Genomic DNA, 12036 nt, shown 5'->3' with positions numbered 1-12036 from the left:
AATTACCTGACCCTTCCTTGGAAATTTATTACCTGACTCATATTTGACTCATCAGAACAAATGCGTTTCCATGCTATCAGATTTATTTCAGTTTTCGCCAAAATTTTTCACAATTTCACATTCCTTTTCAACTCGTTAGTGCTAAATCTGCGGAGTTGTTCTAAAATTTTTCCTTTAATCTCTAAGGAAGGCTGTTAATATCCAGGTTTTGTCTCCAGGAGATCCCGCTATATTACCGGTTGCCGGCTTGTCGAGCCTGTTAACCCTCCAATGGCCTACATGCAGGGACCACGATTCCTGTATCAAATACCAGAGCCATACATATTGTCCCCTCCGGACAATCTAGTACTTCAGCTTCCGTTGCCGAACAAGCTGAAGGAAGAAAAAAGACATAAACGAAGGGAACGGTCATTATTGCTTGAGTTATGATAACATTTACCTTATCCCTTTATAACGCTATGTAATTTACTCATGAACCTCGCCCCTGATTGACAATTAATTGGCAGTCAGTCATTTTTCCATTCTACATTGGAGACGACTGATCCCCCCTCCGTCCCCCCCCCTTCCTTTGAAAACCATGTAATCCCACGCCAGGTGATGAAAAATGGCTGGCTCCTTATTCAACAACTAGTTGTCCCTGAGATTAGGTAGAGACTGCCTAAATGCACCAAGCACAATCTGTTAGAAGAAAATACATTAAGAGTTCGAATCTTATAATATAAAGCATGACGCTCTGACCTGTTAAATATCATCATGATCTGGGGCAAAGCGAAAGTTTAGTCTGTGTTTTTTTTTCTGTATAAATTATGTTTTGTAACTGATGGAGATGAAGTTATACAATGCTCTTTTGCTTGCACTATACTATAACTGAGGCGGGTAAAATTTTAAAAAAAAATCAAGAAAATAGGAAAATTAATCTTGAAGGGGAAATATTTCGGTCTGCAGGGAAAAACTTACGTCGCCAGAATTCTTTGACATCACCTAGAAAGCAAAAAAAAAGAAACGATGTAAAGGTTTTATATAACCTCTTTCGTACTGTTACAAGAAGTTAAAGCAAGTTTTACAGGGTAAGGACTGAAGGAAAAAGCCAGGATGTTGAATGATTTTTAACAAGATGATATCAGTTTTTGTACTCATCGTGAAGGGAATCACTTGAAAAGAACGGAACACTTTGTAAAGTAGAAATATACAAACTGCTCGAAGAGGGTAGCAAATAGTTCATGCGTGACACGTGATTAGGCCCAAAATTAATGCGAGAGGCTTGAATTTTACAGAGGCAAGGTAATGTGAGATTTCAAGATTCCCCTTTCGATGCTTTAAATACTTGAAATATAGAATTTTAGATCCACGTTTGGTGTGTTCACTGCTAACGTCAAACCGCGGTCAGCAGTTTGTGATTAGAAGTTAGAAGTCTGGAGTTTTTCAGCTTTTTAGATCGACGTCGGCTTTCATCTGAGAAAAAGAATCATCATGTGCGCCGCCATCTTGAGTTACACAAAGGATGGGGGTCCTTCATTTCAAACACAAAATGTGGCTAGAAGATTGGTTTTCTATCGTCCCAAACGGATTGGTTGAAAAGAAAAGACTTCACTTCATGAACATTTATGGAAATACATAAGAACTTTTGATCAGGAAGAAAAATAACCGTCGAGGGAGTTCAACTACCTGAAACTGCCTTGCCCAAAGTTCAAACGTGGACGGCAAACGGCGAACGTGACCACTGGTCACACGTATTCAGAAACAAATGTGGATCTAAAACTCCCTAATTTTGAAAGAAACTAATTGAAGAGGGTAAAGAAGACAAAATTGATGTACGTAGTAAAGGATTGTTTTGGACAACCAATATGAAAATCCCTCGAACATGATGCGTATAGGCTAAGAGTTACAGTGACTTACGGGCTTTTCCCTTACCAGCTTCCACTGTCGCACAAACCATCCAAACAATACTAATCAGAATCATAGCAATCTTCATTGTGAATAAGTGTCTTCTTTTACACCTGAAAAATAAAGCTTCTTGTGGAATAAACTCTTCTCTCACTCGAAAATCTGTTGTGAAATTTGCTTGTATATCGTCCAGTATATATCAGACTAACAAATATAAATATTAAAAAGAATATTCTCAACCTTTAAATTAAATTTTTAATAACTTTTTAAATTGGTTTTTTCAATTTTTTATTTTTTAATCAATTTTTTTAATAATTGTTTTAATTATTTTTCAAATGTTTTGAATTATTTCTTTAATAATTTTTTAATTATTGTTTGAATAAATTTTCAATTAGTTTTTTAATTATTTTTTTATCTTTTTAAATAATTTCTTTGAAATAATTTTTTCAATTTTTTCAATTCACTTTTTAATTCGTTTTTAATTCACTTTTTTAATTATTTTTAAAACTGAACTAGCGAGCAGCACTCGACGATAAGTAGTTGTAAAACTTAATTATTATCCGACGCGTTTTGTCTAACTGCCGTAAACTTCTTCAGGGAGTATTACGGCAGTTATCTCTGTAAGAGCGGTCCGGGGCATTTTGCATCGGAAAAAGTTTTGCCTCAAACTTTTCACATTAAACTATCTTTGGTAGTAAGTAAATAAAACCACATTGAGTTTTGGAAATACGTAAAAAAAAGATTTTTGAGAGCTCTCAATAATCAAAGCTGCAAAAAGGCCATGTTTTGACCTCTTGCGACATCGAAAATTTAACGCACTAGATGCAGCAATAAATCGTTTGTATTCCTATGTGGTGTCTTATCTAAGGGGTTTGCAAAGTATTTCAATTTTGATATGTGCTTATACAGAGGTTTGCCATAAATTATTAAAATACACCCGTTAGTCAGCTTTCTGAAATTGGTCGAAAGTACTCTTTCATTCTTGGGTGATATTTCTCAAGTCCAGACCGGACCATTAAAAGATCAGGTTGATTTCTTCTAATAAGATGTTTGAAAGCATAAAAAATATAAAAACATCTTGCACTTTTTCGTTTCCTTCGCCGTTGTGACTTTAAACTTTTGGTGATTTGGCTTCGAATTATAATTTGGCGCGATAGCAGAATTATGCAAATTATCTGTTGAGCAAACACCGACAATTCTATATCAGTAGCGTCATAAATCTTAGATTAAAACCATTTGCGAAAGGGAAGGTAGTAGGGCAGAGCTTTTAGAACACACCGATTGAAACTCTACACATTTTAAACGGCTAAAATCTGGCAAATGATTCTGTCTCGTGACAAATAAGCTGAACAAAACGTATTGAATATCATAATAGTGACATTTAGCACCAGGTTTTCAGAGGAAACCTCGAACGGCAAACCGGTGGAGGTCACGTTATCAAGCCCTGTGGTCACGTTCGGAGTTCTCAACGCGCGTTTTCAACGCTAAGAGGTAGGTTTTACGTAAGTGATTTACCTGAATGTTTTTTATCCTGAATTTGTTTTTATGCCACGTACAAATCAGAAAGTTATGTAAACCAATCTTTTTAGAACAAGTTTAGATATATTTTTAGCGAACTAGACCCTGAGAACAGGGTAACTGGGATACCCGGATGGTACTGGTCCTTGGGATCAATTGTAATGATACTACGGGTGTCGGACTAGTATACTGAAATAGTGAGCTCAAGTCTGGCCTAGGGCATACATCTATTTCCAAAAAGGTTGTCATCAGGCGATAGGTGATAGGTCATTCCAAGACAGAAAGGAATCATGGGGATACAACTCAGTAAATAGTTCTTGCTGAGTGTTGTACATTTGTTTTCTTAACTGGATAACAGTTTTTCTGTATTGTACTCTGTTACAAACAGAGCAAATATAATAAGGACCTTCCCTAATCTTACTCTGAAAAGCTGTGCCATTAGGACTGAATCTTATAATATAGTACTTAACACTTTTTGCTTTTGTTTTCATATTATTGTTTTGAAAAATACAGCTGAAGCAATAATTTGAAATCCACATTAAAAACCCAGTATTATCCTTTGTATTATCTGTGATTGACTTCTGAGGCAATAATTTGCAACCAAGAGATGTACATCATTGTATTCCTTGTTTCTCCAAATTAAAGGCAATATTAATATCTGCATCATATATTTGAAGTGTCCTTGGGAAACTATTGATAGAGGGTGGATTGTTATTGCCATTGAGTTTTTCTTTGTAAAACTTGTTTGCACGGTCAGTGATTCTCTCTAGAGTCTGTGAATTCCAATACCCACAATATTTGATAATGGAAAAACAAATGCTATAAAAAGATGTGGCACAATAGCATAACAAGGGAATATGAATGGTTGTGATTTCAGCATCTGCATGATTTGCTTTGAGGGGGACAGCTGACAACTGTTGATCAGAAATATCTGTCATATCACATTGTTTTCTATTAATATGTACACCTTTGAGTTCAAATAAAACATTTGGATTTTGATAAAGACCTTCAAAATAGTTTATCAGCTCATTTAGGGTGTTAACTTCTAACAGCACACAAGTTCCTTGAGGATGGGGCACACCATATGAATCTCTACCATGAGAATCAAATATCTTAAACTTACCATCACCATTACAGTAAAAACCTACTGTAGTGCTAAGGATTGTTAAAAGAAAGGAATTATAATTTTGTCCCAGCAAAGCCTGCAAAGCATTAGCAAATGACATACAATAATTGAAATCTTGTACTTCACAAATACCATTTATAGTACCAGTATAGCTTGGACTATATTGAAGCTGATAATTAATATTAAACACTATTATTATTTCAGGTACTTCTGTAAACAGTAAATAGGATTGCTTGGATAGACTAGATAGACCAGAATACAATTCATCATCTATGTTCACGATATTAACCAAGTCCATTGAGGATACAATACCATTCCTCTTGTTATATATATGAGGGAAAGAAAGTGACATGGCTACACACTGTGTACCAGCATTTGACAAGCATATTCATTAGATAAGGCCACCAAATTTGAATAGGCCAGTTGGGGGATATTATTGGTGGGAAAGCATAAAAATGCAGTCCCTCCACGACACATGAAACGCATTTATTCCATGTGCCTCTGGCTTGTAGGCAACATAAGGTTTTAATTGATAATTAAGCCTTAAGGCAAAAAGATCAATGCCTGGGGTAACACCTAGTTTGTCAGTGGCAGCTTTGAAGAGGGATGGTTGTAATGTCCACTCGGTTTCCCTTCTAGACAGGCGTGACTCCTTATCTGCCTCACTATTTTCTTAGCCTGGAATGTGTACTACCGTGAGCCAAACTTTACGAGATATGCACAACTCCCAAATTTGTTTTTCAAGGCAGTTGTTTTCCCGAGAGTGGCATGTGCCCATTTGGTTTATCGTGGTGTTATTTACCATAAGTTTAACATGCTTGCCAGAAATTGTACTATCAAATGATTTCAGTGCAAGATAGGCAGCAAGCATTTCTAGATAGTTTATATCATGTACAGCTTCTTCTGGAGTCCAATTTCCTCCAGTTGTGACGGTATCAAAACAGCAACCGCATCCAGGGAAAGATGCATCTGTTACCATCATGATTTGGGGGTTCCCATGGTTGATAAGGTTAAATGCTAATAGTAATGTATCAACCTACAGTTTGAGGTCCGTTTTGGACTCCAGAGATAAAGACATGGCTTTCTCAAAATTCCCGTTGCATGTTACTAGGGCCTGTGTTTTATCCATTTCAAGAACCCTGTAGTGCAGAGATCCACACATAGCCCCTGGGAAACGAGACGTCATTAGCCCTAAGGTCCCTTTACATTCAAATTATAGAAACTTCTGGTTATTACTGCTTATTGGGACTGAATAATGGGCATCTTTCAGATCTATGGATGCCATGTAACATCCAGGTTTCATCATTCTGATGGCAGTCCAGGTGTTTCCATTTTAAAATGATGATTAGTGACATGGGTATTAAAGTTCAAAATCACTCGAAAAGAACTATCCTTCTTAGGCCTAGTAAATACTGGGGAGATAAATCCCCCGGCCTCATGATGGCATGGCTGAATAACCCCTTTTTGGAGGAGCTGAGCAATTTCCAAATCAATAGATTCGGACTGAGCTTCTGAAAACTTTGGTTTCCCCAACAGTTTTAACTGCTTCGACCATGTACCAAGTTCAATTTTTTGGCCAGTGACAGTCTCTAAAACTTCAGGAGCAGAGGTCAAGTCTTGCCATATGTATGAGAATAAACAGCTATGCAACCTGCTGTAAACATTTGTGCCTTGCACCGTAGAAAACGCTAAAAAAGTGATGGCAAGATACCTTCAAACTCGCTTACCCGAATACTGCTCAGCTTTTGCATAGTGTCACTGGTTATTTCCTGTCATTCGTTTAGTCAGTCGACCGCTTCTTCCAGCTATTGAATTGAGCTGGTTTCCTGTAAGTCTGCGATTTGATGCACGGATGTGATTGATGGCACAAAGCTACGACTTTCTGACCTGTTAAATATCATCACGATATGGGGCAAAGACAATGCGAGATTTCAAGTTTTCCCTTTTGATGCTTGAAATACTGTTAATGTTGAAAATACACGTACCACACCCTCCCCAAAGTGCAAAGAAGCGCAAACCAGAGGTTCGATTGGTTTAAGGGAGTGCAACTTTTCTAGACTAGTCGAAGAGAGTAATGAAGGAAAAATGAATGCAGTGAAGGATTACCTATGATAACTAGTTGAAAATCACTTGAACATGGTGCATGTACATAAGTTTTTATTTAGGAGTGAGGAACTTTTTTATTTTGTCACGTACACGTTTTTACTTTTTTCCTAGTTTCCCATTAACTCCCAAAAACCCTGAATATGTTCAGTGTGTAATTCCCATTGTTGAGAATGAGGAAAAACAGACGTTTGCGTAAGACTTTGGTACAAAACACTGTACGGCAGAAAAGCAACAAAAAGAAAGTCAATAGAAACGAGTAAAGATAAGGATTCACCATGCAAACTTCGTAGCCTTAACACGGCCATAGGAATCAGGGGAGAGCATGCCTCTTATAAGAGATTGGGGACCGATTGTTAGAAATGGCGGATCGATTTGGGAGTAATTGTATGAAGATGACGGCTTAATTCTGCCTTTGGAATCACGGGATCATTGAGTTCACTATAGCGCCAGTAATTCTTTTTTTTTCTGTTTCGTAACGTTAGCAAAAAGAACTGTTTCTCTTTTGTTGATCTGGGGATCCACCAGACAAAACAAGCTAACTTTGTAAAATGTATGTAAGTGGAGCCACAATAAATAATCAGTTTTCTTCCCCGAAGAGGTGGTAAATTTTCAGAAAGCCTTCTGAGAATTTTGTTTTTTCTTCAACAGTTTCGACAGCTTCCTAGTGTAGACCTCGGAGGTGGCACACCGGGTTCTTTCCTTCCCTCCTCTGTCACAAGACCACCTCCCATGGGTCGCTCCCAGTCCTCGTCCGAGTTGCACTGCAACTGGCATGGAACGGAACCCCATCGGTGATAAGAAAAGACCCATTAGCCCTCTTGCAATAATCGCCGTGAAACGATTTAGCTTTGAGGGCATCGACAAAAGACAAGATTTCTGCGCAAGCAAAAATCCAAGAGCTGGGACAACGCCGGCGGAGGTTGAGGCAGATAAGTCTCTGACGATTGTATCGGAATCTCTACAAGCGAAACCAGAAGCACGGGAAAAAACTCCGTCTATTATTTGGAGCGATAACATAGATGGTTGTGAACCGGAGAAGACATTTTTGTGACGTTTAGTGTCGATGAAGATGAAGATATAATTCACTTGAAGTCGGTAGATGGAATGAATGAACATATTGAGAAACCTACCATTTTAAATCACGAGAAAGAAGATGCCATGATAAGCAGCCAAAATGGAACTCCGAAGATCGTGCGCCCGGATTGGCTCCTTCGTCAGAACCGAAAAACCAAAGCACTTCCGATCCAAAGTCGAATTTTTTTTTCGTGAACCGTCAGACTAAAGTGTTCAAAATCTTCTAGGTGCTGAGGTTTCTAGAAAAGTACTCGATGAAAATGACAATTTTGCAAAGTATTGTAATACTACAAGCCCCATTAGCGGCTAACGATACAAATCAAGAATTTCTCGCAGAAATTCAGGTCAGACTAAAGAAAAAGTGGAACTGTCAGACTCAGGGACACTTGATTCCCCAGTACATGAGCCAAATCCTACGCGAACACAGAAAGCTTCATACGACCGAAATGCAAAGGACTTTCCGGCTTACATGAGGAAAGTGCAAAGGAAGAAGGAAAAAAAATGACAAAATAGAAAAAATATTCTTTGTGTAATCAATTCTGACAAACTCGTCAATCATCAAATATTTGTTTAACTAATTAGTGTGATATGAAAGTGTCAAAGAAAATGGAGGAAACGTGGAGTCTTATCTGAAATATAAGAATGCAAAAAATTAAAGAATTTCCGCTGTCATCCATCATCATTGGGGCTAAGATTGGGGTGGAGACTGAAGCGAGTTTTCCCAATAGGAGTTTTAAAGGAATTACCCGACCCTTCCTTGGACATTTATTACCTGACCCATATTTGACTCATCAGAACAAATGAGTTTCCATGCTATCAGATTTATTTCAGTTTTGGCCTAAATTTTTCACAATTTCTCATTCCTTTTCACTTCGTTTGCGCTAAATCTGCGGAGATGTTCTAGAATTTTTTTTAATCTCTAACAAAGGCTGTTAATATCCAGGTTTTGTCTTCAGAAGATCGCGCTTTATTAATGATTGCAGGATTTTCGGGCCTGTAACCTCTGGAAGGGGAAGACAATGTAACTCCAAGCCGTCATCATATACCTCAAGGAAACACACTTCAAGCGTCGAACAGCTTGCTATTACAGCTTCTGTTTGCGTACAAACTGAAGGAAGAAAAAAGACATAAACGAAGGGAACGGTCATTATTGGTTATGTCATTAAAAAAATATACCTTATCCCTTTATAACGCTTTGTAATATACTCATGATCCCCCCCACCCATTGGCGGTTAATTGGCGGTCACTTTTCTATACCATATCGGAGACGACTGATCCCCCCCCTCCCCCCCCTTGAAAACCATGTAATCCCACGCTAGATGATAAAAAAAGGCCGGCTCCTTATTCAACAATTAGTTGCCCCCGAGGTAAGGTACAGGCTGCCTAAATGCACCAAACATAGTCTGTTAGAAGAAAAAACATCAAGAGTTCGAATCTTACGACATAAAGCATGACGCTCTGACCTGTCAATATCATCACGATCTGGGGCAAAAACAAAGTTTAGTCTGTGTTTTTTGTTCTGTATAAGTTGTGTTTTGTAACTGATGGAGATGAAGTTATACAATACTCTTTTGCTTACACTATGCTATAACTGAGGTAAAATTTTAAAAAAATCAAGAAAATAGAAATTTAATCTTGGAGCGGAGATGTTTTGGTCTGCAAGGAAAAACCTACCTCGCGAGCAAAGTTGTTCGCGATCACCTAGAAAGCAAAAAAAGAAAACGATGTAAAAGTTTTATATGACCTCTTTATTACTGTTACAAATAATCAAAGCAAGTTTTGTTGTGTAAGGACTGAAGGAAATGTTAAATGATTTTAAACGAGAAGATACCAGTTTTTTAATTGTATTCATTGTGAAGGGAATCACTTGAAAAGAACGGAACACTTTATTAAACGTAAAGTAAAAACATGCAAACTGCTCGAAGAGGGTAGCAAAGGGTTCATGCGTGACACGTGATTAGGCCCGAAATTAATGCGAGAGGCGCGAGTTTTACAGAGGCAAGGTAATGTGAGATTTCAAGATTCCCCTTTCGATGCTTTAAATACTTGGAAAAGAGAGTTTTAGATCCACGTTTGGTGTGTTCACTACTATCAACAAACGGCGGTCAGCAGTTTGTGGTTTGAAGTTAGAAGTCTCGAGACTTTCAGCTTTTTAGCTCGACGTCAGCTTTCGCCTGAAAAAAAAAATCCTCATGTGCGCCGCCATCTTGAATTACACGAAGGATGGGGGTCCTTCGTTCCAAACACAAAATGTGGCTAGAAAAGATTAGTTTTCTAGCGTCCCAAACGGATTGGTTCTAAAGAAAGACTTCACTTCACATATATTTACATGAGAACTTTTGATCAGGAAGAAAAATAACCGTCGAGGGAGTTCAACTACCTGAAACTGCCCTGCCTAAAGTTCCAACGTAGACGACAAACGGCGAACGTGACCGCTGGAGTCTAGTCTCACGTATTCAGAAACAAACGTAGATCTAAAACTCCCTAATGTTGAAAGTACACATGCCGTGCCCTCCTCAAAGCGCAAAGAAGCACAAAAGGTTCGATTGGTTTAAGGTGGTGCGAGTTTTCTAGGCTAGTTAAAGAGAGTAATGACAACCTATTGAAAATCACTCCAACATAATGTGTATAAACTAAGAATTACACTGACTTACGGGCTTTTCCTTTACCAGCTTCCACTGTCGCACAAACCATCCAAGCAGCACCAATCAGAATCATAGCAATCTTCATTGTGGATAAGTGTCTTCTTTTGCACCTCAAAAATTAAGCTTCTTATAGAGTAAACTCTTCTCTCACTCTCAGATCTGCTGTGAAATTTGCTTGTATATCGTTCAGTATATATTAGACTAAAAAATATAAATATTAAAAAGAAAGTTCATAAACCTTTTATTCCCAAGCAGCAGGATATAAAATCAAAACCAGTCACAGTTCGTTTAATCTTGTTTTTTAAAAAAAAAAATCTGCGCCGCCCTGTCCAGCTTGTAGCTGTCTGGCTTGGCGATTTCAAAAGACGTTTTCTTGTTTTATTCTTTTCAGTTGGGGGTAAAAGTCTCATTGGACAATTTTTTAATCAATTTTTTAAATTTGTTTTTGTTTTATAGATAATTTTTAAAATTTTTGTTTTATTAGTTTTTAATAACTTTTTTAATTGATTTTTTCAAATTTTTTTAAAATAATTTTTTACAATTATTTTTTAATCAATTTTTTTAAATTTTGTTTTAATTATTTTTTAGATGTTTTTTAATTTTTTTAATTTTATATTTATTGTTTGTATAATTTTTCAATTTCGTAAATTATTTTTTTAAATAATTTTTTTAAACAATTATTTTGAAATTTTTTAAAATAATTTTTTAAAAAAACATTATAAAATTATTTTTTTAAAACTGAACTAGTGAGCAGCACTCTATGATCAATAATTATAAAGTTTCTTCATTCTCCGACCCGTTTCGTCTAATTGTCGTAGACTTCTTCAGGGAGTATTACAAGTTAAAACTAAAAGCCTGTATTTATAAGTCATAGCTTGCGGCTACACGTGGAGCAGCCACCATAAAGGCTTGGCCGGACATACGAATAGAAACAGGAGTCTCATTCTGTTCAGGCTGGAGCAGGAGAAGCTCGCCAGCTGCTGTGCGATGTCATGGCGCCAAGAGCTGGTAAACCATTATTCCAAGCGGTCGTAGATCATGAGCAGAAGTTTAAGACAGGTTTCGACTGACAGTCTTCGATACCTTTTAAAATCCTGAGTATTTATGCTAATAGATTCTCAGCCAACGCACTTAAACGCATACATCAGCCATTTGAAAATCAGAGCAGAGGTTTTGTACAGCAGCAGTAATGCTGTCATTACACGCATTGAAACCACACCAGCTTCCCCTGCTCCAGCTTGAACACTCAGATTTTTCAGGAAAGGGGCATTTTTCCCATCAATCCACTTGGGATTCCAAATTTGTAATCTTGGGCTTTTCTACAGCGTCAGCGTTGCTGTCATTATACGCATTGAAACCTTTCACTGAATCTTGGACATTTCCTCTCGCTGAGCTGAAGTCCAGTATTTCTTTGCTCCCATCAAGCGCAAACACGGCTGACAGCTTGGAAGAACTAGGCTAGAATTCCGAGCAAAAAATCACGTTGTCGCTGCCATATTTAAATAGGAGAAGTACGCAATTGAATTACGTGACTGAGTCACTGGTCACGGTGAATATCAGTACGTGTTGTTATAGATCACGTGCAGTCCCTCTTTTTGGGCGAAGTCCGTCGCGCAAGTCCAAAAAAAGTCAGAGCTAAAAATAGAAAAAAGGTGTTAGCGCGCGACCGGGAGCTCTTGGAGT

General features: G+C 37.6%; 2 long non-coding RNA genes and 1 pseudogene across 5 annotated transcripts; all 3 read right to left on the bottom strand.

Annotated features, from left to right (window-relative positions):
- Nucleotides 1-65: 65 nt before the first annotated feature.
- Nucleotides 66-2099, bottom strand: LOC149034969 (uncharacterized). 2 transcript variants are annotated; one of them, XR_016182144.1, is made up of 3 exons: nucleotides 1897-2099; nucleotides 958-981; nucleotides 66-372 (listed from the first exon to the last, which is right to left on the bottom strand). It is a non-coding gene; the product is annotated as an uncharacterized LOC149034969 (long non-coding RNA). The 2 variants fall into 2 exon arrangements; XR_016182145.1 differs by having other exon boundaries at nucleotides 1912-2096.
- Nucleotides 66-11853, bottom strand: LOC149034967 (uncharacterized). 2 transcript variants are annotated; one of them, XR_016182143.1, is made up of 4 exons: nucleotides 10363-10713; nucleotides 9383-9409; nucleotides 8580-8816; nucleotides 66-131 (listed from the first exon to the last, which is right to left on the bottom strand). It is a non-coding gene; the product is annotated as an uncharacterized LOC149034967 (long non-coding RNA). The 2 variants fall into 2 exon arrangements; XR_016182142.1 differs by lacking the exon at nucleotides 66-131 and having other exon boundaries at nucleotides 8514-8816; nucleotides 10363-11853.
- On the bottom strand, nucleotides 3510-8362 carry LOC149034968 (uncharacterized; annotated as a pseudogene). The gene has a single exon (XR_016182140.1). The product of XR_016182140.1 is annotated as an uncharacterized LOC149034968 (transcript).
- Nucleotides 11854-12036: the final 183 nt, after the last annotated feature.

The sequence above is a fragment of the Pocillopora damicornis genome, chromosome 13 (genome assembly GCF_964200805.1).
Source record: "Pocillopora damicornis chromosome 13, jaPocDami1.2, whole genome shotgun sequence".
Taxonomy (NCBI): Eukaryota; Metazoa; Cnidaria; class Anthozoa; order Scleractinia; family Pocilloporidae; genus Pocillopora; species Pocillopora damicornis.
This window is presented reverse-complemented; position numbering and strand designations above follow the sequence as displayed.